The following is a 26,509-nucleotide window of genomic DNA, read 5'->3' as shown; positions in this document are numbered from 1 at the left end:
CCACAATGTTACTGACAACAGTTCTCTCCTTTCTGTTTTCACAAAACACATCCCACAAGTTTAGCCCCTCCCCCTTTATTTACTTTAACAACACTCTTCACCCCAGATATTCTTCCATAGTTTCCTACTTGCCTAAGTGACATTACATACCATTTAGTTTTTTTCAAAATTTAAGAACTTACAAGTAGAAAATTATCATTATCGTTACCAACATCAAAATCAAAGCCCTTCTGAAGTGCTATATATTCTCCAGGGCCTTTATTAAATCCCTTTTGCCAAAAGTAATTTCTCTCTCTTTTGACCTCTCAATGGGAGGTTTCGAGACAATCTGCTTTGTAGTGGAGTTCGTTGCATTCATATCTTAACTCCCATATTTGATCAGAAGCCCCCTGAGAGCAAAAGCAGTGCCTTATGCATCATCATGCCCTCATATCTCCTAGCATAGTGCCCTGCTCAATATATGTTTGCTGAGTGACTGGATAAACAGACAGTCTTAGTTAGAACTCACACCCCCTCAGCAAACTGGAAATGAATGGAGAATATGGAATATCAATGGGAGGCATTGCTCCAGCTGCTACAGCGTGTTAATTACACAATACTTTTATTGAGCAATTCGGTGGTAATTCTTGCAGCTATTCCTCCTTAATAAGATCCATTGTGCATCATAAAATAGTCACTGGGACGCAGTTTGTATTCCACATACATTATATTTCTCTTTAGCAGGTTCTTCCATATCCATAATCTCATCATTATTACTATTACCCTCAGAAGACGGTTGACTTGCATTAATCAGGCCTGCTGCCGTTCCCTTGCCAGGTTTTCTGCAGTTTTATTGTGCTTTTGGACATTTTAATTAACTTGAAAAATTAATTTTAAAATCTTACCTTATTCATGCTCTGCCCCCTTGGAAATCCTTTCTTCTTGTTTATTATCACTGACCATTTGAAGATGAGGTCATTTGTGACTAAAGCTCCAGAGAACTTCCGCACCATCTTGCCACAGTCTATGCTATTTTTAAATGGGATGAGACTAATAGTCCAAAAATTGAAGGGAGGGGGGACTGGATTTCTGTTGCTTTGGGAGTTCAAAGACTTAAAATTTCAATTGTGCCGTAACATTTACTCCTCCACTTTACCTGCTCTCTACAGAAGCTCAACAATGTTAGTTTACATATACAGAGTTGAGTTTTGTTTTACCCACTTGACAAGCTGAAACGAAAAAGGCCCCAGATTTGCTAAATCAAGAGCATTGACACACAGCCAAATAAGAAAGACACGTCAGGTCTTGACCCTCAGTGCTCTTTCTGGACCCTAGGAAATATAAAGGGATGGTCACTGAACGTGAGTTCTTCCTTTTCTAAACAAAAAAAGGCAGTATCTCACAGGCTAACCCCAAAAGGTTGGTAGTGGCTTCTTGGTCACCCTAATGAGGGTGTGAGGCTCTATCGGGATTATCCACAGAGTGTTCTTAGCAGTAAGAGCTGCTGCCTTGTGTATAGGACATGTGAGTGACAGCTGCTCATCTGCCTTCCCGTTATAAACACTTGGTTACTCTTCTGGCATAATTTACAATAGTGATTCTCAACCTTTGATTATGAGGATCTACTTACTTAAATTTCATAAAAAGGGAAGACATATAACCCCAGAGTGTCTGTAGATATAGACAACATACGACAAAAAGCTAGTATGAATTCAGTGACTACTTTACATGAATCTTTCTTTTGTTGATATTAACTACCTCTACATATATTTAGAACACATGGTCCACGTGTGCACAGAGGGTAGGATTTATTGAATTTGCAGACAGTACTCAGTGTGCATGTGTATGTGTGCACTCTTTGTATTAACTCTGTACCAGCCCCACCCAACTCCTGCCTCTCTGGCCAGAGCTCAGATGCTCACAAAGGGCAGATGCCTCATTTTATTCATACAACTCAAGAAATGAATATTCAAACCAAAACACTTACGTGGACGTTTAACTCTGAACATTTTCAAGAGATGGCTTATTTTGCTATGATTCTATTTAAAATGCCTGCAGTTTTATATAATAATAGAAAGATAGAGAACTACCTCACCCTGCTGCCTCCAGTCAGAGCTCCATTAGCCAGCCACCTAAGGTATCTGCTGGCTGTAAGGAACAGGTACCCGACAAAGCCAGTTTATCACAAGGATATTTTAAGGATGTGGAGTAATATGATGGGGCCCATTTGCAAAGAGTTCAGCCTACCTCAAGTTCTTACGTCATTTACTAACTGGTGTCCTGAAGTAACTCACCTGCCGCCTCGGAGCTTCAGTTTCTTCACATATAAAATGGAGATAATAAGAGTGCCCCAGTCATACAGCTATGGAGACTATCAAACGCACGTCAAGAGATTAGCCTAGTGCTTGGAACACAGTAATTACTTAATAAAGGCTAACTGGTACTAACAGCAACAAGAGTAATAGAGGTAGTGGTAAAGGTGTAGCTGGGCCCCGTGGAAACTAAATAAGCTGAGATTTCCAAGTCTCTCTCTTCAGATCCGCCTTGCCGATCTGCTCAGTTCTCTTCGCCGCAGACTGTCGGCACCTTGATCTTGGACTTTCCAGCCTCTAGAACTGTGAGAAATAAATTTCTGTTGGCTTTATAAGCCACCTATTCATTCGTATTTTATCATAGCAGTCTGAACAGAACAAGCCATCCTAAATGTTTAATTCTTTCTATTCCAAATTTAAATTTAGGCTTTTCTCTGTCTTTCTAAATAAATTTACACAATCCATCAACAGTCACTTGGTATCTCATTCATGATTTACTAGATATAGATTCAGTCCTCTCAAAGACACTTCCTCACCAAATTAACGTACCTTCCCCAACTAGGTCTAGTCTTACACATTCTTTGGGGATAACACTCTCTCATGACTCGTTATATTTTTTCTAAGTATAAAAGATTTTTAAGGAAGAAATGAAAGGGCAGAAATGCTTTATTAACTTTGAGGAGGAGAGAAGAGAATAGTGAAATCTGGCTCAGAATATGGAGAATCGGCCACAGGTTCAGTATTTGATGATAACCCTTCACCTTGATACACTGACTTCATCTTTGTCTCCAGGCTCAATGAACTAAAGAAAGTGAGAATTTTAACAGAAACTGGAAATTATCTCCACAGTGAGCTGCCCTATGCTTTTTCAGGGTCCTGATAGTTTCCAAGTTCAGATGTTAAGTGTGCAAGAGCTGATATCATTTCACGGGATAAGAAAAAAGGCGGAGCTCAGAAAATGAATGAACCTTGTCTGGAAATTTTCACAAAGACAGTCAAATCAGCAAATGCTTTTGAGTACAGCATCAGCACTGGAATAGAGGGGTCTAATGGCCCCATAACCCAGAGCAGGCAGCAAGTCAGAAGAAACTAAGACCTGAGTGTACACCTTTGCCCTAGACCTTCACAGGTGCTGGAGAAAGTGGCCTGCTGCTGAGGCTAATGGCCGAGACCCAGTCAAGTCAGTGTTAAAGGGACTCGGGCTTATTTCAGGCCCTGAGCTGGTCCTATTCAGATGAGTATATACTGGTGGAAGGTAAGAGTTCTGGAGTCAGGCACCAGCTCTCCCATATCCTAACCGTGTGACTTTGAGTCACGTTATTTAATCTCTATCACGTAATGGTGCTTTCCCATCTGTGATGTGGGGTTGTTTGGATGAATTGCTATAATGCATCTAAAATCATTAGTGTATGTGTGGCACATAATAAGAACTCAACAAACATTGTCTCTTATTATATTGCTATTGTTGTTATTGTTGTTGTTGGTATTACACCCCCGGTGGGTCCAGGGATACCTCTAATGCCCAGATGGCGATGGGTAGAAATATTCAATGAATGAATGAATGAACAGGTGAATGAACGAAGAAATAAACAATAGGAGAATTGTCACAAGGCAGTACATAATTAACTATGGATTCAGTGAATTCTGGAGTAAATCATTTTCTTTCTGCCTCATCTCCCTTCAAGAAAATATGTTCATTTTCAAATCTATCTCAGTATTATACTACTCAGGTATTTCTAATATACTTCTGGAACAAAAAAATTTTTAGTGGTCAAAATACTACACACATTAATGTTTACAAATAAATGATTACTTAGAAAAGGAAGCGCAGTTATTAATCCCTAATGTAGGGAGGGCTGTTTAAAATGCTGTCTAAAATTTGTTGAGGGCTGAGAACTCAGCTTGTCACAGCCACCCAGAGTGTAGCTCTTAAGTAGTGAATTAGAAACTGGATACACAGCTTTGAAAGGACTGTGTGTCCTTTTTAAATGTCTGTGGAGATCTACTCAAATAAAAGAGGAAATTGAAGAGCTACAGAGCTTGGCAATTTCACAGCAGGTCAGGAATGGGAGGATCTACTGGAAAGAGGCTATTTAGAACCATCCAGTAAGCTCAGAGTGAGCAGCACCAGCATCCCAAGAAGAAATAAAGGTCAAGCTGGTGTAGAGGGTCAGACAGCTGACAAAAATGACCTGGGAGAACGGATAGACAAGAGAATGATAGATACCTCAATCCTGGCCCATCAAAGTAAAAATTAAGTTAGCAGCAAGGAACTGATTGTTCTTATGGATTTTTCAAAATATATCACTCATGTGTTATGCAGATTATATGGGGAAAATGAGGTGTATGTGCTGTTATCTAAATAGAAGTATCTTAAGGTTCAAGAGGACACCCTTGTGGTTTTAGCCTAAAATCATTCCTTGGAACCCGGATCTGCTTATTAGGCTAATCACTTCTGTCTCCCAACTGAGCCCACAGTAGGGGTCAGCTTTTAGCTTTTGACTTGGACCAACTCTGAGTTTATTTTCTCATTACCCACGTTACCATTTCTGCCAAGACTCATCTTCCAAGACCCAGGACAAAATATACAGCATGTTCAAGAAATGGCAAGTATTCCAGTGTGAGCAGAGTACAGAATGCCCACAAAGGGGGAATGAGTGGTGAGGCTGGAAGGGAAAATTTGGTCCCAGTGACAGAAGCCCATGAGGCCATATTAAGGAGTTTAACCGTAAGTGGTAGGCATGGGTGAGGTTTGGCCTTGTAGTGCTGGATGATCTCTGTACTAAATACTCCGTTCTAGAATTAACTTTATGAATCTACTGACTGCATACAAGACATTGTTTAAAGTTTTTTTTAATGCAGTACCTAATCTCAAAAATAGCCAAATGTCATTTTTACCCTTTATTATTAGATATTTTATAATAATAACATCTTTATCCACACACTTGCCTCCTAAGAAGGGCATGTTTTTAATTTATACCATATTTGCTCACATAATTGATTCCTAATTTTATTGCCTCCCTCATTCTGAGAAGAAAATACCTTTTCCTATAAAATTCCACACTGCTCCGATTCACCCACACAGATTCTCTTCTCTCGTGAGTGCAGTATCATGGCTGTCCAGGACCCCGAACCTCTAAGACCTTCCATCCCAGCAATCACCACTGCCTGAGCTGTTTCAGAGTTTTATAGTTAGTATTTTGAGAGAAAGAATCTGATTCTCTCAGCATGGGTCAGGTGCCTACCCCTCATCCAATCAGGCTGGGGAAACTAGGCCATCTGGTCTATACATGGCCACAAGGCCCACTCTTCCAGCCAGGACCAAAGGGCGCTTTTAAAGAACTGAGCACGGGCTGGTCATGAACTGCAAACATGCCTACCATGTTCTTCCAAACATGAATGCTTCAAGGCAGCGTATACTTGTGGGGGCAATTTTGTGGACACTAAAGAACTAATAAAGAAAAAGAAACCCATTAATGCCATTTGATTCTAACCACACTGTCGCTGATGACAGCTGAATTCTGGATGGGTTTTTATTCTTTAGTTAACCAGAGAGAAGAGACATAATAATTTCGAGGGTACATGATAAGATGGATGGACCGTAATTCAGATTATTGTCTGATTAAAGTCTCTAAGCCTGAATTAAAATGATGATATCAGGGAAAAAGAATGTATTTTGGAAAGAAATTTAGTTTATCCTAGGTAATCAGATACTATTGGGGTTTCCATACCTCTTAAGCTCTAGAGGAGATGTCTTCAACTCCCATTTCATACTTGTAAGAAGTTCATTGTCTACCCCAGGGCTCCTATGGATTACTAGTCACCTTTGCCCTAAGCCCCTGCTTCCATTGGTTAGTTCAGTTTATGGATCAACCTACCACCTACCTCTTCTGCCCACACCCATCCCCTTCACATCTCATTAATATCAGATATGGGCTCTGCCCTCTTCTCTCTTTGCAGAAAATCGAAAACAACTCATGCAAGGAATAGTGGATTTTAATGAAGATGTAGGGAGACAGAGGATGGCATCCCTACACTGGGCCCCCTCTACAGCTGCCCCAGTAGATGGCCAGTCCAGAGAGAGTGGGTTCTGCCCTCAGATCACCAGCACCACCCAGAGGAGAACAGGAAGCTGGAAATGAAGATGAGAAAGACTGGGGAATGGCCAGAGGCCTCTCAGGAGAGGCCAGGAAGGCAGGAAGTCTGATGGTGGGGTCCCCAGAGTTATCACCATCATAAATCTAGAAATCACGAGAACTGCACAGCGATGGGAAGTCCAGGCTAGGGTCAGATACAGCTGAAGCTCTTTTAACCATCCTCCCCCAGCTGACTTTTCTCTGTAAAGCATTCTCACTGATGCCATTATTTATTTATAAATAAGCACAGATTTAAAATAAAAATTCTTCACCATGGCATGCTGAAGCCCAGAGGCCAAGAGGCTACACACTCCAGTAGCAGAATGCCAGGAACAGTCTGTGTGTTTGTTATTAATATGTTTATATCGTGCACATGTACACCATATGACTTGTAAACAGGAAAAGAGGTAGAATTGTTGTTTCTGTGAAAACTAAGTTGAAGTCTTTGAAAAGATTTGTTAAAACAAAAAAACCCACTCATTTCTCTGAATCTGAGGATCCATTTGGGTTAATAATGATGTATGGAGAAGTAGAAACATTTAGGGAGAGAGAGACAAGTTATCTTTAGCACATGGAGGTAGACAGAGAGAACCCTGGATGGGTCTGGGTATGGATAGCTGTTATAAATTATTTTCTCTATTGTGTTTCCGTTTAATATTAGTCAGGGCTACAGGTTATCATGATAGAAATTCAAATCAAACAGCTTAAGCAAAAATATGATTTATGACTCATAGGATTTCAGGAAGGGCTGAACACCCAAATTGGAAAGGCAGGGAGATGGTGGGGTGGGGGGTGGGCGCCAGGGGTATCAGGAACATCTGAACGCAGAAACTAAAACACCTCCAAGACTCTTGTCCCTCATCACCGCTTTTATCTGCATGATGTCTTTATTCTCTCTCACCACTTATTTCTTCATGTAACGGTAAACACAGCCACCACCAGTGCTTGAATTTTGCATCTTGCAAATGCTGCTCTCAGACAGACTACCTCGACCTCTCTCTTGGCCCAAGGAAAGATTCTTATTGGCCCAGTTTCAATCATGTGTCTCTCCCTGAACCAATCAATTGAGGCCAAAGGTGGTGGGCACATCTACTGTCCCCACTCTCACCCCATACTGTCACTCTCGCTGGTTTGTGGTCCACACAGCACCCATCACGAGCTGAACCTTACTTATCTCTATTGTCTGTCTTCCCGACTGCCACAGAAGGTCTATTCTGACTTGTTCACCACCAAAACAACACTTCAGCACGTAAGAGCTGCTCAGTAAACACTTGTGAATTAAAACATCATAAGCCCAGTCAAAAATCAAGCCATATGTGAAATTCATGAGCCATTAAAAAATCACACTTTGGAAAAAATTACTGTGCGAAATGAAAAGGATGTCGATATAAAACTCTTTCCAATATAACCCTAATTTATCAATAAGCTTAGATTTAAAACAAAAATTCTCAAATGGGAAGGGCAAACTCAGCAGGAACTCATCAGACTACAGAGCCTGCCTGCAGACCTTCATTCCATGCAAAGGAAATGAGAAAGGAAACCGGAGGAGAGGTTGAACCCCTCTGTCCCCTTGGGTCCCTAGTAGGGTTGCCAGATAAAATACAGGATTCCTAGTTACATTTTATTTTCATATTAACAACAAATAATTTTGAGTGTAAGTATGTCCCAAATATTACATACTTAATAATACTAAAAAGTATTCATTGTTTATCTGAAATTCTAATTTAGCTGGGCATCCAGTATTTGTATTTGCTAAATCTGGCCACCCTAGTCCCTGGGCATCCCCGTGCCCACCCAGGAGCCACAGAAGGACCCAAATTGCAGTGTGGCATATAGAGCAAGATCAGGAAGTAGGGCCTTGGGTCTCCCTGGGCTTCAGGTTGACACAGGAGCCATGCTCCAGATGCTCCTGCATGCTCCCAGGGGAGGATGCAGATCATGGCCAGCATCCCGGCCAGGAGGAGTTGCAAGGTGACCCCGGAATGGAGCTGAGGACTGAAAAGGCTAGGCCGGCTCCTGAATGGCTGGTGGCCAAGCCTCAGAGGATCTGCAGCACGGCAGAGCTGAGGTGGGGCTGAGCCAGCGAACGGAGGACCCCCAACCCTGCCAACACCAAAAGCTGAGTCACACCAGCTGGTACCTCATGGTTCACTCTAATGACACAACAGCAGAGACAACACACATCTTTGAAAAAGCCAGAAGAATTCCCAAAGACAGCATGAGGACCAGCCCATGGATCCTCCCCAACCACTATGAAACAACCCTGGTAGTCAATTTAAAGCTTGATGTGCACATATCCCAAAAACAATGATTCAGGCCAAGTTTACCAACTTTCTGCCATGAGCAAATAGGCAAACATGAGAGGAAAATGAAAACCAATTTAAAAACTGAAGAACACTGCCTTTTTTTCACTTTGAGTATCTATACACGCACACAGAGGAGAGTAGAGAATTTGTCTTAGAGAGGGAATCAATCTCTTTTTGTTTGTTTTATTTTTGGTTGCGTTGGGTCTTTGTTGGTGCGTGCGGGCTTCCCCTAGCTGCGGCGAGCGGGGGCTACTCTTTGTTGTGGTGCACGGGCTTCTCATTGTGGTGGCTTCTCTTGTTGTGGAGCACAGGCTCTAGGCACACAGCTCAGTAGTTGTGGCCCGCAGGCTCTAGAGCGCAGGCTCAGTAGTTGTGGCGCACAGGCTTAGCTGCTCTGTGGCATGTGGGATCTTCCTGGACCAGAGCTCAAACCCACGTCCCCTGCATTGGCAGGTGGATTCCTAACCCCTGCGCCACCAAGGAAGTCCCCCCAGTCTTTTAAGATACCACTTTTCTGGGCCTTTCTTTGGTTGTGAAAAGTAAGGTACCCTGGACATGGTCTGAAAAGATAGGATTAGAAGAAGAATTAAAATGTTCCCTATAACAAAGTAACTGGAATTTTAGAACTTTCTCCTAAGGAGCTAGAGCTTTGAGGTCCTAGCTGAAGAGAAGTGGACAGGAACTGGTCCCAGGAATATGATGAGAAGTTTAGGCATAAGTAACAAGCAGCCTGAGAGAAACAGTCCCTTGTTCAGAATGTTTAAACACAGTGGCATCTAATCTTCAGTTTTAACTGATTCTCTGTTCTGGGCAGGGATATAATCTAAGTCCCCTGCATTAACTGAAAGCCTTCAGGAAAATCCATTAAACACAAAGCCTGTGGTGGGATTATTAGAAAATTAAAGGATCAACAGTGAAAAGATGAGTTGCCTTCCAGACTCTGCAGTGTGCAACCTGTACACCCATACCTGGTGACCCTAACTGATCCCAGGCTGGAAATGAAGAAATACTCCTCCCGGCAACTACACTAGAACAAGATGATCCTCCAGAGGGAGGGCTAGGAAAGCTAAATTGTATTATTACCTGGATTAGAGAAGGAATAAAATACATCAAAATGTGAATAGGGATTATCTTTAGGGCCTACAATGGGTGACTATTTTTCTTCTGCTTCGTGCTATCGTGCAATGAATACGGGTTCATTTTGCTGCCAGGGAAAATGATTAAGAATCAAAGAAATAATCACACAATAGGCAAACAGCAGTGGTGATGGAATGGCTGGCTGTGACCAGCCTGGACACCAGCTGGGGTCTGATCAACTGATGCTCCTCTTGCCTGGCTCAGGAACTGGGAGGTCTGAGCCTGCACCTGGAGGGTACCAATGCTCATAGAGAGCAACAGAATTCCCACAGGGTGGTGATGGGTGGGAGGGTAGGACTGTGACCAAAGAGACAGCCTTGGCAGCAGAACTCAGCCAGAATGTCTCATGTTTGGGCAACTATACTGAGATCTGTGTATTTTAGCATCACAGAGACTTACCAAACGGCCTCTAAGTCTTAAACAAAATGTCAGTGAATGAGGAGGTGTCTTCATATTTTTATCTAATGTCCCTCTGGAATTTGCTTTCATTACTCTTTATAAAAATTTTACATTTCAAAATTAGCAGGTTTTTAAAAGTTTTCTCTCTAGAAGACCTCAGAGGTTATACAGTGCTATTTCCTCTCTTTACAGATTGCACACTTGACCCTCAGAGAGGAGAAAGGATGAGACCAGAATTACACAGTGTATTAGTCAAGACTCTCCAAAAAGCAGAACCAATAAGATGTGCACAGAGAGAGAAAGAGATTGATTTTAAAGAACTGGCTCATGTGATTACAGAGATTGGCAAGTCCAAAATCTGCTAGGTGGGCTGGCAGACTGGAAACCCAGAGAAGACTCAATACTGCAGTTCAAGTCCAAAGGCCACCTACTGACAGAATTCCCTCTTGCTTGGGGAAGTTGGTCTTTTGTGCTATTCAGGCCTTCACCTGATTGGATGAGGCCCACCACATTATGGTGGGAAATCTGCTTTACTCAAAGTCCACTGATGTAAACGTTAATCTCATCCAAAAACACCCAATATATAGATATCCAGAATAATGTTTGACCACATAGCTGGGCACTGTGGCCCATCCAAGTTGATGCATAAAATTAAGCGCCACATGTAGGTAGTCAGAAGTAGGAATGGAATTAAAACCCCAGCCTCCTGATTTTCAGAAAGCTCACTCCACTCCATCATGTGGCCCCTATCGGACTGATACTTTTGAAACAACCAAAGTCTGGGTCTTACATTTTTTTAATTCAAGAAGCGGAGGGTAGCGAAATGTTATGCTTAACAAAAATGTTCATGTATGTGCTTGAAGTGATTTTCCCTGGCAGTATGGCTACCTGGACACATTTCAAACCAAGAAAGAAACAAAACATTATTTAGAGAGAATGAATCTAAGGGCCCCCCAGCTGTATAAATCCCCCACTGCATCTTAACCCCACCATAAAACAACACTAGTGAAATATTTGTTCAGCCCTCTGACAGCCATGGATATTAGATGCCGAATATTGTGAAATACACAACATTAACAGGTGTACATGCACCAAACGTAAGCTGACAAAAGTTCCTCAGACGGCCACTTCTCATCATTAATCCTGAATGCTGGATGGGATTCCTCATTAGAGGAAGAGCACGTTCGGGTCCACATTTTCCACTTCTCTTAAATTTCAACTTTAGCAACTTTGAATTTTACCTCCTACAGTCTTTTTTTCTTCATTAAAGGAAAAAGAGAATGTGAGCTCTGAACGTAGCACCTCACTGAGAAGGCTATATTGTAGGAGGAGACTTCCCACCTGTATGGCTCTAATTTACTGGAAGAATGTTTTATTAGCTAAAAAAGTCAAGCAACAACTATTTAAGATTCCCATCATACTTCTGCTACAATAACATCATTACCATAGCAAACTATGGATTTCCATTTCAATATCACTTTTTTTCAGGACCTAGGTAGTTCAATCCACTTGAAAACCCTGAGTGTACTGGGAAATATTTGGAGACAGCAGCTAATTAGAATCTAAACAGTTATAAGAATAAGTAAGTCATTTTACTCCATTCAGCTCACAAATGTTATCAAGCAGGAAGCAATTTCTGAGACGGATAGAACAATAGCTGCACAATGAATTATAACACTGCAGTTATACCATTATCACAGGCAAAATAATGAGACCTCAGGTGAAAACATCGACGCATTCTGTCTTCAGGACAGAATTAACGAATGTTAATTTCAGTTAACGAATGTCTCAGCTCGCGACCGACCGCCATAACAAAATACCACGCGACCGCCATAACAAAATACCAGAGAGTGGATGGCTTAAACAACAGAAATGTATTTACTTACGGTTCTGGAGGCTGGAAGTCCAAGATCAAGGTGCCAGCAAGGTTGGTTTCTGGTGATACCTCTCTTCCTGGCTTGCAGATGGCTGCTGAGAACTTCTCAGTGTTTCATCACATGGCCTTTCCTCTGTGCAGATGGAGAGAGAGAGAAAAGGAGAGGGGGAGAGAGATATTAACTGAGCTGTGGTCTCTCCCTCTTCTTATAAGGACACCAGTCCTATCAGATTAGGGCCTCACTCTTATGACTTGATTTAAACTTAATTACGTCCTTAACGATTCTATCTCTAAACACAGTCACGTTGGGGGTTAGGGCTTCAACATGGGACTTTTGAGGGGACATTAATCAGTTCCTATCAGGCAACATTAATCTACCTAAAATGTCTTTTTCTCTGTTACAACTTTATGCAGGGATTTTTTTCCTTTTCCTCCTCCTTCTCTTTCTTCTTGTTTTGTTTCCTTATTATATAGAGATTCTCTCCCATTACAAATAAACTTCATGGTTAATTTAGAAAATGTTTTTCTCTTAGTTTTTAGTGCACTGAGTATTTGGGTTCCTTTTTTTTAATGCAAAGGGAATGGTTCACAATTAACTCGGAAGAATCCAAAACGTATTTTTCTAAATAGTCCTAAGAGTTCATGTTTGCTCTGACCAGATCCAACTCAACATGGCAATAAAAACAAGTGGTAACATCTCTCAGACCTGACTTCAGGGGAGTTACTTCTTATACACATTTAGCTTATGGAAGTTCAACTATATACACTTGGAGGTGGGGGAGACATACTCTCTATACAATGTGATGTCTAAACACAAGCCGTTCAATATACCTGGTATTTAACCAATGAAACAGCAAAGTGTCTGACTTGGGAGGAAACTGTGACCATGTGTAGATGTGTTAACAGACAGAATAAGATACCCCTAAGACATATGTGCTACATCTGATGAGCAACTTAAAATGTTTTCAAGGATACTTTTGACTCTATGTGATTTTTGTCTTATGATCTGTTTTCAAAAACTAACTCCAAAATAAGACTTACTTTAAAAATGTATCATAACCTGGTATAAGGAAGAAAGTGTAAGCTCAACTGACTAGCCCCCCAAAAATGAACAGAGATTGACCTAAGTGGAGGGAGGAAGGGATGGTATTTCACACAGAGGGAACAGTGTATGCAAAGGCATGGAGGCAAGAAGGTGGCCAGAAGCTACAGGAGCCTGGCTTCTCAAAGGAATGTTCTCTGGAACATTCTCAGGAACTCATTAAAGTGCAGAGTCTCCTCAGCTGGGCTGGGTGGCTCCTAAGATTCTTCATGTTAACGAGCTCCCAGGGTCACAGATGCTGCATTCTGGGAACCTCACGATGATGACAAGAAGATGAAGGAGATAAACTGAAAAGGTAGCAAGAAAAAAAGGCAGGGTCATTTGCTGAGGTCAAGTTAAGGAGGGCCTTGAAATGCAGAGCGTGTTGTTGGCCTTGTGATAAGTTATTACTCTTAAAACGATCAGGCAGAGGGGTAATGTGAAGTATTAGCACGAAAGTGTTTGTTAGGAATATGGTCTGACAGAGCTATTCAGGGACTGAGCTGGAAAAAAACATTTTGAGTTAATTAATATAGAAGGTTGAAAACTGCACTCAAGGAGAAAAATTCCACTAAAGAGGGCAAAAAATTCACCACTTAATGAGATTTCATTGTAACTTTATGTTCAAAGGCCCTAAAATAGGTGGTAACCTATTTCTTAATCAATGTCCCTGAACAAACAGAATAATCTCTCTCCAAAGTTTGAAAAAACATTGCTTTTATATATTAGAAATACTGAATCGCTTTTTCAGAAAGCACTTCCAAGAAACACCATGATGGGCAAATATTTATACACCAGCTGACTTAAAACCTAAAATTTTATGCTTAAGAAAAGACAGCATTTACAAAACTAACCATAATGGCAGAGAAATTTCATGTTAAATATAGATTACTTTTTAATCCTATCTTCTATGCCAAGAAAAACGCAGGTAGGAAGAAAAAAGTACAAGACCAAAATCAAATTTTTGTCATGATCTTGCTACCAACTGCCTGGCAGAACTGCTTTTTTAGAAGCTGATCAGTGCTTCCAGGTGCATTGTTTGGGCCCAGCTCTAGATAAAGATAAACATTCAGGCTTCCGGGGACTGGAATCACAAGAGTGACTAGCAAAGTTCATAGGAACTGAAAGACCCTGGTGCCAATTAAAAACCATACATCCCATCACAGCAAGGAGGGAAGCTATTGAATAATTGAATAATCTCAAGCCATTCCAAAGGAGAATAAACAGATGATGGCCTGATCCCGTGGAGACCAGAGGGAGCTGTGTGCATTACCGTGCTCTATATTCTCCTCATACTTTGATTAATTATCCAGCTGTGCAACTGTCATTATCAAGGATATTTCTGAATCATGTGGCTTCGACAGTAACCAAATCTGGCTGTTCCTTTCATTTTTTTTTTTTTTTTTTTTCACATGGGTAAGCACCCTGCTGTTTGGAAGAGAGTTACCTAGTATGTCACTTGAAACAAGCAAATGCTCCATTCACCGCAGACAACAATGGGTCAGTCGTTAGACTATTTTTCACAGCACTGTTGATAGGTTTGTACAGAGGTACCCCTGGTAGAGGAGAGAAATATGCCCTCCTACAAATTGATCTTCCCCTGGAAAAGGTTGAGAAATACCAAGCTTGAGAGGCGAATGAGTGTCATTTTAAAATCTTATTTGCATGCTTGTTTCTTTATTTGTACTAGAAACCTGCCCCCCCACCCCCATCCCATCATTCCAAAAGAGACTTGAACCTGTGGTTCGGGATTAAGAGGATATTTCTCTAAAGACTATTTTAATTTTCAAAGGATCCAGGGCTTAAGCCAAAGAAACCCATTTGAAATTACAGAGTTCCTATCTCTTTCAGTCAGTCATGGGAGGAAAGACAGACATGGGAAAGGAGAGAGGAGGCTCTTAAAATAAAGTCACATCAATAGTTGCCCATCCCACCCTCTCTTGGTAGCTGTGACCAAGGTGGCCATGGAATCTTGAGTGAGTCAGTTCATTGTTCTGTGTCCAAGTCTATCCACTGGTTAAATCTGGATAACAATGCATGTCTTCCCTACTTCCAGGGAGGCAGCACAATAGTAGAGACTATTCCATCTCCAACATTCCATCTCTTCCCTATATTTCCCAGTCCTCTCGTGGTTAAGCAAGACCATGTGACTAGTCCTGACCAATGAAATGCGAGCAGAGTGATGTGAATCACATCCAGGCAAACGTCATAACCTTCTCTCTTCTCCTGCTCATGCAGCTACAGACAGAGGCCCTCCAGCCGGGGTCCCTGCGTCAACATGTGGAACCAGGACCCCCTGTGGGTTTATCCTTTAGAGATATCATGAGCAAGAACTAAACCTTTGTTTGGTTGAGCCTCCCTTCTCATCTCTCAGGGGAAACTTTATTCCTCTTTCAAAGCCAATCTCAAATGCCACTTCTTCCATGGAACCTCTCCAGACAGGAATTCCCACAGCACTCTGAATGTCTATTTTTTTTAATATTTACCTCATTTTGCCTAATATTACTGAAAATCTGCAAAGTTCAGGTTCTGTGGCCAAACGTACCAGAATGTAAATCTCAGCTCCAGCATACATAGCTGTTTAGACTTAGGTAAATTATTGAACCTCCCTAAACCTCAGTTTTCCCACCTGTAAAATGGGGTTAACAAGAGGTGTCATGAGAGGTAAATGAGATATAGGTAAAGAGCTTGGCACAAGGTTTGAGGTGTAGGAAGACACGCATGAACCATTCAGCTTATTATTCCTATGAGCTGGTCCTACAACCTTACAAGACTACAAGAGCCTTAAATATGGACATGATACGCTCATCGACTTTCTGTCTTCTGCAGTACCTGGAAGAGGGTCTCACACACACACACAACGGGTACACCCAGGAAATGTGAGGAATGAATGAACTTTTTTAAAAGAACAAAATAAATCATTGAAATGATAAAAATTCTTTAAGAAACAAAAAGGAAGAATAATGAGAAAGCAAAAAAACACAGACAATGGAAAAATTTTAAATAAACTACGTTGACTGGGGAAATGTAGAGAGATGGAATCTACGTTGACAGGTGGCCGTCTTCAGAGATGACCTCAGGTACAGAAAACTGAGGTCATCATACGCCTCCATGTAGAGCACGTCATCTTTATTCGTCTGGGTTTTATAATGTTTCAATGAAATGCTTACATTTTAAAACCCTTTGAGGGCATATAAGATATTAGACATACAGGTGCTCTGACTTCAGAAGAAATCCCTCAGTATATATTGCTGAGTAAAGTGAAAAATAATAGTAAACAAAAATAAAACAGTTCATTAAAAATAAAGGCACAAAACAGTGGCCTTGGGAAATAGGCCAGGTGTTGTTACGCTTATAAATGTCTTTTAAGTGCGTAAATGTGTTCCTCTTATTGGAACAACTAGCTTCCACCTTCCTGAAACTTCCTTCATAAACTGGTCCTCACAAAAGAAAGGTTTTCGCTCCTCTACATTTTTAAGCAACAGCGACATCATGTGGCCACTCTGGGAGCTAACCAGTCTTCGCTCCCAGCTATGAATTTCCCCAGGGAGACATCAATTCGGTTCTGCCTTCCCTTCCGAATAAACTCATTCAAAACTCATTCAGCGAATGGCATGTAGATTCCCATGCTTAGGACAGGACAATGGTCTGCATCTCTACATAGTCTTATCTAGGGGATCATCCCGTCCCTAAACTCTTAGCCAGGCACAGCCTATTCAGAGACTAACCTAGTCCCACAGCAACCAAATCAAGTTGGTTTGACAAAAAAAACACTGAAACGTTACTAGGGATGAATACATTCTATATGCTCACTCTTGTTTCTGCAGCCTCTGCCTGTCACTAGTAGATAGATGCTCATCCATTCATTCAACAGATATTTACTGAGCAACTACTGTGTACCAGGTGCTGTTGTAGGTGCTTTAGAGTTTACAGTGAACAAAACAAAGTTCTTTCTGTCATGAAGCTTACATTCTAGTTGGAGCTTCCATTCTTGCTGGAGCAGTCAGGCAATAAAGTAAAGAGGGGAGTAAGTGTCATGGAGAAGTGGAGATGCTACTCTGTGCTGGGTGCTCAGGGACCGCCTGGCTCATATGGCGACAGCTGAGCAGAGACCTGAAGAACGTGAGGGAGCCAGGTGTGTGGTTAGGAGGAGACTGCTAGAAAACTGAACTTGAACTTGGGAGAGAGGGAAGGAGGGATCCAGGGAGGAGGACAGGAAGGGAGGAAGGATGAACGTGTGCATGACTGGACAAGGAATGAGAAGACCTACGTTCTTACTCTGACTCTTTCATAAGCAGCTGAGAAAACTCAGGCTTTCCTTCCCCTCTCTGAACCTCAGTTTCTCTACTCTAAAGTGAAGAACTTAGATTAGATAGTCCCTAAAGTTCCAGTCAATTTTAAGACTCTCTATCATGAAAAGTCAGAGATTGTAACCTTTAATGGCATTTTACGTGTGTGTGTGCGTGCTCGCCTGTGTGTGATTAATTTCCCAAAGCAATTCCAGGCATTTGTGTCTCTCTCAAGAGTGATTACACACAAAAACTCCCACTATTTGCTTACTAGTTAAAAGAAATTGATCTGGAGTCTATGGGTTTAAAGATTGGTTGGTCTCACAGTCAGATGTACACTTCCGGAGATTCGTCATTATGTGCCCAAACAGAGTAACTGCTAAAGGATCATGCACTGTAATTTGGCCCTAATAACCATTCAGGTGGGGGTAAAGTGAGCAGTTAGCTACAAGATATCAGCACCTGTTAAGTACATGACATTTTTACCGAGAAATGAATTCCTATTTCGGCAATCCTCTAGTTTGATGGTTTTAGCTGTATTAATGCATGAAGTTCTCTAGTAATATAATGACAGATACCTACAATACAATACATACACACCATACAATAAACACAGCAACAGAGAAAGTATAAAAGCAGGGTAAATGGGCTCCAGATTTAAAATGGTTCCTTGGTTATATTTTCTCCAACTTCCATCAACACTGTCACATGTGACACCAAGTACAGAGGACAGGATGGATCCCGTGTTGGACCAGCATCAAAGGGCTTGTCATCAAGATTTCAGGAATCAGCAAAGGTCCATCTGCCCACAGATATCTTCTTCATTAAACCATCATTTTACCATAGTGTCACCATTAGAGGTTCATTCTTTGGTCTGTTATTATTTCTAGAGTATTCCTTTTAAAATGAAATCATGTTCCTAGAGGGAGCTGCCCATTCCACTTCAAACTGTCCCAAATGCTTCAGGAAGAATAAGCAAGATCAGGGGAGAGACACGGAGATGCAACCTTGGACAGAAGTGCTAATGTGGGAAGGGAGGACAGGATCCACAAGCAATGCAGGAGGGGATAAATGTAAGAAAAAGTGAGTCCCACGAGGTGAGTTTCTGCTCTGTATGCCAGGATCTGTGGCTAGAACGTCTATTTCTCATGCACGGGAGACCCCGCTGATGTTATCTTTACAGATGAGGAAACTGAGGCTTGCCTAAAATCTCACAGTTAGCTGTGGAGCTGGGGTTCCATCTCAAGTTCACAGACTCCCCACTGTGCCTGGGCACTGGACCCCTCAAAGAGGAGGAAATACTGAGAAGGAAGAGGGTGAGAGGGGGGCTAAGAAAATGGAGAGCTTGACCAATCTGCCATTCTGTCCTGAATCAGCCCTGCCTCCCGCCCCATGCCTGAGCAGCAGAGAGCCGTGGGCAGGCACCTCTGAGGCAGCCATGCATAGTGCTGAACAGGGTGACTTGTCATGGCACTTTCCGGGACAGTGCTATCAAGGGCTGTCAACCCCTAAACAAGGGGCTGAGCAGTATTGTGAATGAAGAGTGGGTTCAAATAACAGGTGCAGCACTTCTGGGCTGTGAAGCCTTGGACATAACATTTAACTTCTCAGAGCTTCCGTTTCCTCTTCTGTAAAATGGGAAGAATAGCTACCTAGGGGGACTTGGTCAAGTCCTTGGGCCTAGCACTGGGCCCAATACACAACACATACATCAAAGAATGTGGTCCCATCCTTTGTTCCCTCAAAGAGAACAATTAAACTAGGGAAACCTGAGCTCATAATATTCAACCCACTTCCACTCTCCTTGCCCCATAAGCTGTATCTGATCCCATCCCCAGCTTCCATGGGGCAGAAGATCTGCTGGTTACCTCATTCCCCAGAATCGTCACTGCATAGAGTCACTGTGTTCATACACTTCCCTGTCCAGGCCCAGCTGAAAGTGGAGCTCCTCCTCTGCTAGGGCTGAGACAGCAACAGAATACACACGGGCACAGTGTGGGTTAGGGTCCTTTTCGAGGTTGTACTCCATTGAAGAATATGGGGCAGGGGAGGTGAAAGAGCTGAGAATCTAACAAGACAAACCTTTCTAATTAGTTAGAGCCAAGAAGTGACATAGCTGACTTTGTAATATGAGACTTATAATTTGCCTACTGGGACCAAGTCAAAATTTCTCATGTCCGTGAGAAAAGGGTCAAAAATCTTTGACTCAGGGGAAGGATGAAGGCTTCTCTTCTAGAGAGCTCTGCTCCTGCCCCTTTTTCCCATCCTCTTCCCACCCCTGTTGGGTCTGTTTATTGAGTGGCTAGTACACAGTAGGCATGCAATAGGCATTTGATTAATGAATTACAAATAAATATTGGATGGATGGATGAATCAATCTACAGTTACATCCTTACTGACGCTGAAACAGAGTTTTGTTTGTTTCTTTGTTTTTTTAAGTGGGCTACATGCATTCATGCAACTAACAAAGAGATTGGCTGCAGTGATTCCTTTGTTTGCTGTTATTTGGTACACCGGTGGGAGGACATATCCCAACACCCAAGTTAGTTATTCTCATACCCTATTATCCTCTGAGCCTCATAGCTTGACTAGATAACACAGCCATGTCAAAAGATTGTATCCCAAAGAGAAATAAGATTCCACTAATGTTACTATAATATCCCTGAAAGAAGAAAGCATCTATTCTTGAAGTTAAAGATGGGTGCACGGCTGATTCACTTTGTTATAAAGCAGAAACTAACACACCACTGTAAAGCAATTATACTCCAATAAAGATGTTAAAAAAAAAAAAAAGATGGGTGCATGGGTGTTGTTTGCTTTACTGCCCTTTAAATCAACCATTATGATTTATATACCTTTTTGTATGTAGATTTCCAAAAAAAATTAATAAAAATTTTTAAATGAAAGAAAGGTAAGGAGAGGGTTAACAACTGACTCGAGGCTCCGCAGAAAAGAATAAATCTTTAACCTAAGGTCTCATGCCTTCACCGTGGTGGGCAGCTCCACTGATGGCAGAAGCACAGTGAGGTGCCAGGACGAACAAGTAGACAATGAAAGAAAGAGATCCTGTGATCTTTACATCCTTGGATAGTCTTGAATTCCACACAGCTGTTTCTGGACAAAGGGACATTCTGGAACTGGAGTCTTCTCCCTCCGGACCGATGTCCGTGTCCTTTATTACCTAAGAGTGCCGGGTCTTCGGCGCCAATGATGAAAGCCAGTTCACAGGTTGCCGTGGACAGAGGGCTTTTTGTGCTTTCCCAGTGTGCGCGGGGGCAGGCAGGGCAGGCGCCCTGGCACTCCCACAACCCCACTCAGCTCTGGGGGCGCCGTGGACTCCAGCGCCTCCACACTGACCTTAGAAGCCCCGACAAGCCACTTCAAGGAGATTAGCCTCCATTCTATTTTGCAGCTTTTTCTGGGCTTCCACAAGGTAGTTGTCTGGACATAACACCTACTGGCAGTTCATCTTAACAGGAAGCAGAAAAAAAAATAGCCCGACCAAATCCCCACCCAAAGGAGTTCACAGCGGCTGCTTTGAGCGGGCCTAGGGTTCCCTTCAGCCAGCCAGCCCTGTCCCTGTGAAGGTATCGGGCTGGGGGCTTCCACCAGGTGGCAGGAGGGCCAAATACATGGAAATTCTCACCAAGAAGAAACACTTTTCCCTTTGGCATCTCCACCATGCTTTTGTGGACTGCAATATTCCAAATGAAAACAAAATTTTTTTAAACAATGAAAATTACCTCATTGTAGAATTATTTTTAAGTTTGAGCTGATCGTTGATATTCTTATATATTTGAAATAAACCAAACCCTCAGTGCGATGACCCATGCAGGACACATCATCAAGTATCCTTGCTCCACATGCAAGGTCAGCCACAATCATATCCACACAGATTGTGAGATAATCAAACTCTCCCAAACTAATCCCTTTCTACTTTTCTCCCTTTCCCTCTCTTATCTGGTGCACGTATGTATTTCTGAATGGGGTGTACTCATTTGCCCAGGCTGCTGTAACCAAGGACCATAAACTGGGAGGTTTAAACAACACAAATGTATTGTCTCACAGTCTGGAGCCTAGAAGTCTGATGGAGGTGTTGACAGGGCTGGTCGCCCGGTGGGCTGTGAGAGGACCACCTGTTCCAGAACTCTTTCCTTGACTCGTGGGTGGCCGTCTTCCCCCTGTGTCTCTTCACATCATCTTCCCTCTCTGTGTGTGTCTGTGTCCTACTCTCCTCTTCTTACAAGGACACCAGTGGTATTGGATTAAGGCCCAACCTAATGACCTCATTACAGCCTCACAGCCCTTAAAGACCCTACCTCCAATAGGGTCACATTCTGATGTACCGGAGGTTAGGACTTCAACATCTGAATTGGAGACAGGGGCACAAATTTGACCTGTGACATAGAGCTTTGCCAAAATCCCCTTTCGAAGTGTTGACTGCTGCATTTAGGACAAACACAACTTCTTCAAAACTGGATGCTCCAAGCAGTCACGTGCTCAAGAGGATGGAAAGTTGTGGATCTAGTTGAAACACCAAGAGAAACGGGAAAGGCTCTTCCCAAAACAAGATAATATATTGTTATATAGTGTAAATCAAGCCACAGAGATTTTGTGTTTGTGAGAGAGAGCAAATTCATTTCCTCACTGAATTTCCTTGAAGCATGCAATTTTTCTTCTTTTCAATTGTCTTTGTGTTCTCTATCTTGCATGTTTATTCATAAATCCACACCTTATAGGACCTACATTTAATCCACACCATGACTACTTAGCAGTGCAAACATATTCTTGAGATGTTCCAGGACTAACTGGTTACCATCTCCCATCACATACTCATCAGGGGGCGAGGGAGTGAGGTGGGGAATTTGATCACTTCGGGTCCCCTCTCGGCTTACCCTCCCTTTTCGATGTCTCTTCCTTAAGTGGTGTGATAAATATCTGGCTAATAAATAGCCATAGAGAAGCAAGTGATGTCAGACTCGATTATTTCAATTCTGTTGAGCATCCAAACCAGGGCTGGAGTCCAGCAGCTCATGGACACATGCAGCCCCTGCCCCCGGGGGACTTCCCGTGCAGCGTGATGGACTAGGGGCTGCCCACACCTCCTGGTCCTCGTAGAACCAAGATGAAGCAAGTGGGCTTGCCTCTCTTTTTGAGGATTCTTCTGGCTTTTGGTTCCTTTCTACCTGAGAAAGGCTAGAGTTCGCCTACAAAAAAGATAACCAGGGTAACTGAAAGTGAATACTGTGTCACCTGAGAAGGAGTTGAAGGAACCAGCCCGGAAAAGATTAAGGAGGCGCTAAGAGCTGCCAGAGGCAAGAGATTGATGATTAGTCCTGTTAGAAGTTCTGACGAGCCCAAAGGTCAGTACAAGGTCATCGCTACAAACGTGAGCCGTCTATACAACCTGCTCTGTAAACAGAGAGCTTCCAGTCACTGAAGTGTGGAAAGAAGCACCGTTACGTAGGCTTTTGGAATTTGAATCCTGGCTTACCTCTTTCTAACCGTGAGGCCTCAGGTAAATTACATTACCTCTCTGAGCCAATGTCTCTAACCTGTGGTAGATCCTCAAATACTAACACACCTACCCGCTTCCTCAATCCTTTCCTTAGAGTCACAGGTACTAGAAACTCTAACTTCCGTTCCTCTCGTTGAACAAACTGAGATAATACAACATCTCAGCACGGGTGTTTGGCTTTGGGTGTAGGGACAAAATCCACCTCAAATTCCTCTGGGTGGCTGAGTAACAACCACAGGGCATAGGTTTTACCACCACTGTTCCTCCTTTCCTACCCAAAGGGAACCAAGATTTGAGCACCAGTTATCACATAAAACATTCAACTCCCTCTTGCTGGTAGTTTTAACCATGTTTAAATATTTCATAGAGAACATTTTTATTTGAAACACTGTCTTGTCTCACTTTTTAACAGATAGTGACCTGAATTAACGTGGAGAGGCCAGCATAAAGAGCAGAAGAAGTTACTACAAGGCAAGCTTTAGTGCTGAAACAGCTGAACACTGTTCAGGATTCTGTTTGTTGGCCTGTCCACATATGTGGGATGTCCAAGCGCTGTCTTTCAGCACTTCAGAGACTTCCCTGACTGCATGGGTGCCAATGTGTTTAGGAGGCAGGGATATATATACACACACATATATTCAGCTTTCCTCCTGGGGTAACTTAGACTCTGCTGTTCAAAAATATCTACTCCCCGCCTTCCTCCTCCAAGGTAGGAGTATACTTCTGCACCCCTCTGCCTGGGGGTTCAGTCACGTGACTTGATTCATCCAGTGAAATGTGTGCAGACACAACAGGGCACCAGTTCTGAGACTGGCCTTAGAGCCAGCTTATGTTTCCACTGATGCTTTGCCCCTCTGCCACTGCCCTGAGAAGAACATCCCCCGTCACATCACTGCTGCCCCTCTGCCTGGGCCACAGAACAGTACTCGTGAAGCAAACGTGAGCCCAGTTCGCAGCCCAGAGCCAAGTCCAGTCAGACCATAACTTGCAGTGCAGCCAACCAACAAAGCACAGCCCCATCCACCAACACTTGACCCTTGAGCAAAAAGAATTAAACCTCCTCCGTGCTTGAGCAAATCTCACAGTCTTCTAGTTATTACTTGTACCATATGACGTGGATTTAACTACACAGTAAAGTGATGAGTATGTGGGTGTCATTTCTCCTGAACAGTATAATCTGTAGGCAATGGAAGTGTGTGTTTGTAAATATGTGTGTGTTTGTGTACAGCATGATCTATTTCTACTTGCACCGCTTCTGATATCAAATGTGTGGGTTCTCCACACCAAGCAGCTCTCCAGTTCTCTGCAGACACCCACTGGGCATCCTACAATTTAATTCAATTCTGACACTAACCACCCAGGGTTAGCACAGACCCCACAGATTAAGGGTCCAGTCCCACAAGACTGCCCTCCACTTCAGATGCCAATCACAAGAAGTGGCTCCCCCAGGATATCCATACTTCTGTTCAACTTGTCTACAAATCAAGGCACTGGTTTGATCATTTACAGCTCACAGAACCAGGGGAACACTTTACTTATTATTACTGGTTTATTATAAAAGATACAAATGAACGACTTCACATGAAGAGCTACATAGGGCAAGGTCCAGAAGGGTCCCAAGCACAGAAACTTCTGCCCCTGTGGAGTTTGGGCCATATCACTTTCCCAGCACGTGGACGCATTCATCAACCTGGAAGTTCTCTGAAGCCCATCATTTAGGATTTTATGGAATCCATTAATTAGGCACGATTGATTATATCATTGGTGACTAACTCAATCTCCAGCCCTTCTCCACTCCTTGGAGGTCAACGGGTGGAGCTGAATGTTCCTCTAATTACACAGTTAGTTCCTCTGGCAACCAGCCCCCATCCTGAAGCTTCTGCGGGCCCACCCAGAGTCACCTCACTAGTATACTCAGGTATGGTTAAAAGGGGCTAATTATGAATAACAGAAGATGCTCTTCTCACCCCTATCACTCAGGAAATTACAAGGGTTTTAGGAGTTCTGTGCTGGGAACCAGGGATGAGGCTAAATTACATTCTCATCGTGTCACTATATACACATCTTTTTATAGATATAATGAAGGAACTATCAGGTAATGGGCAATAGCCTGGAATGAGAGCCACGGCAGAGAAAACAGCCAGCTCCCTGGGTTGTGGATGGTGGTGGATGGTGGATGGTGGTGCTTGCCAACACAGTAGAGCAGTTAATCTAACCCGTTCTTATTTCTCCTGAAAGAGTAAGGTATGAGTGTGAGAGCCCACGGCTGAGCCATGACCTAAAGTAGCTACTGAATCAACCAATTTCTAAAATTCCATTTTCTTCACTGACCTTAATGGCTTTTTTGCTTGGACATCATGTGTATCAATCTTAATCCATTTTTACAGTTTATCCGCACTGGAATCCTCATTTTGGGGAAGTTAAATCCCAGCTCTGTCATCATCATTAATTAACATGGATTGAATGTCCACTTGGGGCCTGCTATAGAATTCGGGGGATGAGTCCCTGGGATGGCCTTCAGCAGTTGCTTAACCCCTGGGCCTCAGGCGTTGGGGTCCACAACCTGAGCAAAAGCACTGGTTCAATAATGTCCCTATGCTGCCAGGCCCATGGTCTCTCTCCCTCAAATGTGAGTAAGGAGAAAATGAAACCTCAGCTGCTCTATCGCTGCTCTGGACAACATGCAGGTTCAAGAGGCTGGTGAGAGGCCCCCAGGGGACAGATTGGCTGGAAAATGCCAGAATCCTATGTGGCTATAAATGGCATAGAAATCACAACTCACACCTGTGTGGGGTGGGGACTGTGCTCCGACACAGAGCGGTGCAGTACTTATGGGTTGGGGTGCTTTCTCAGGGTAGCGACGGGTGGCTTCAAATCTAGGGCAAGGGAGCAGGAATGAGGAGCCATGTGATGTTTGGAAACAGAGCAAAACATTGAAAAGGGGGCAGTAAGAGGGGCTTCAAAATGTGCTCTTTAGCACTTACATTTGGCTTTTGTTGTAATAAGCAGGAGTCCTGGAATCCCTATGGCACGCGGAACCAAATGGAAAAAGAAAAAACCTCACTCATATTTTATACCGTGGTCTGTATATAGCTGCTATGAAGAAAGGGGACAAGTAAAAAAAGGCACCCTACAACCCTCAGTTTCCCCAGCCACAAAATATAAGGATTTTATCTAAATGTTACTCACAGACTGCCCTGTCTGAAGAAGAGGAAAATAATAAAATAGCAATGTGTATATCCAAAAAATAATGACATTAGCAAAATATATTTTCCACTGCTGCATAACAAATTACCACAAACTCAGTGGATTAAAACAACACCCATTTATTAACTTGCAGCTCTGTAGGTCAGAAGTCCAGCATGGCATGGCTGAGTTCTCTGCTCAAGGTTTCCTAGGGCTGCAATCAAGGTGTCAGGCAGGCTGTCCCTGTCTGGAGGCTCTAGGGGAAAATCCATGTTCAAGCTCATTCTTGG

The 26,509-nt window shown here is 42.8% G+C and overlaps 1 long non-coding RNA gene across 3 annotated transcripts in view; it reads right to left on the bottom strand.

Moving 5' to 3' along the window:
- The window catches only part of LOC111181481 (uncharacterized), a 544,017-nt gene that overhangs the window by 419,224 nt on the left and 98,284 nt on the right, over positions 1-26,509 (bottom strand). For all 3 annotated transcript variants that reach the window (XR_016387610.1, XR_016387611.1, XR_016387609.1), the window contains exon 2: positions 12,156-12,278. This is a non-coding gene — a long non-coding RNA (uncharacterized LOC111181481). The remainder of the gene's footprint in view (positions 1-12,155; positions 12,279-26,509) is intronic.

Source organism: Delphinapterus leucas, chromosome 14, assembly GCF_059928025.1.
Source record: "Delphinapterus leucas isolate spDelLeu-1000000601 "Yukka" chromosome 14, BTC_Dleu_Yukka2, whole genome shotgun sequence".
Classification (NCBI taxonomy): domain Eukaryota; kingdom Metazoa; phylum Chordata; class Mammalia; order Artiodactyla; family Monodontidae; genus Delphinapterus; species Delphinapterus leucas.
This window is presented reverse-complemented; position numbering and strand designations above follow the sequence as displayed.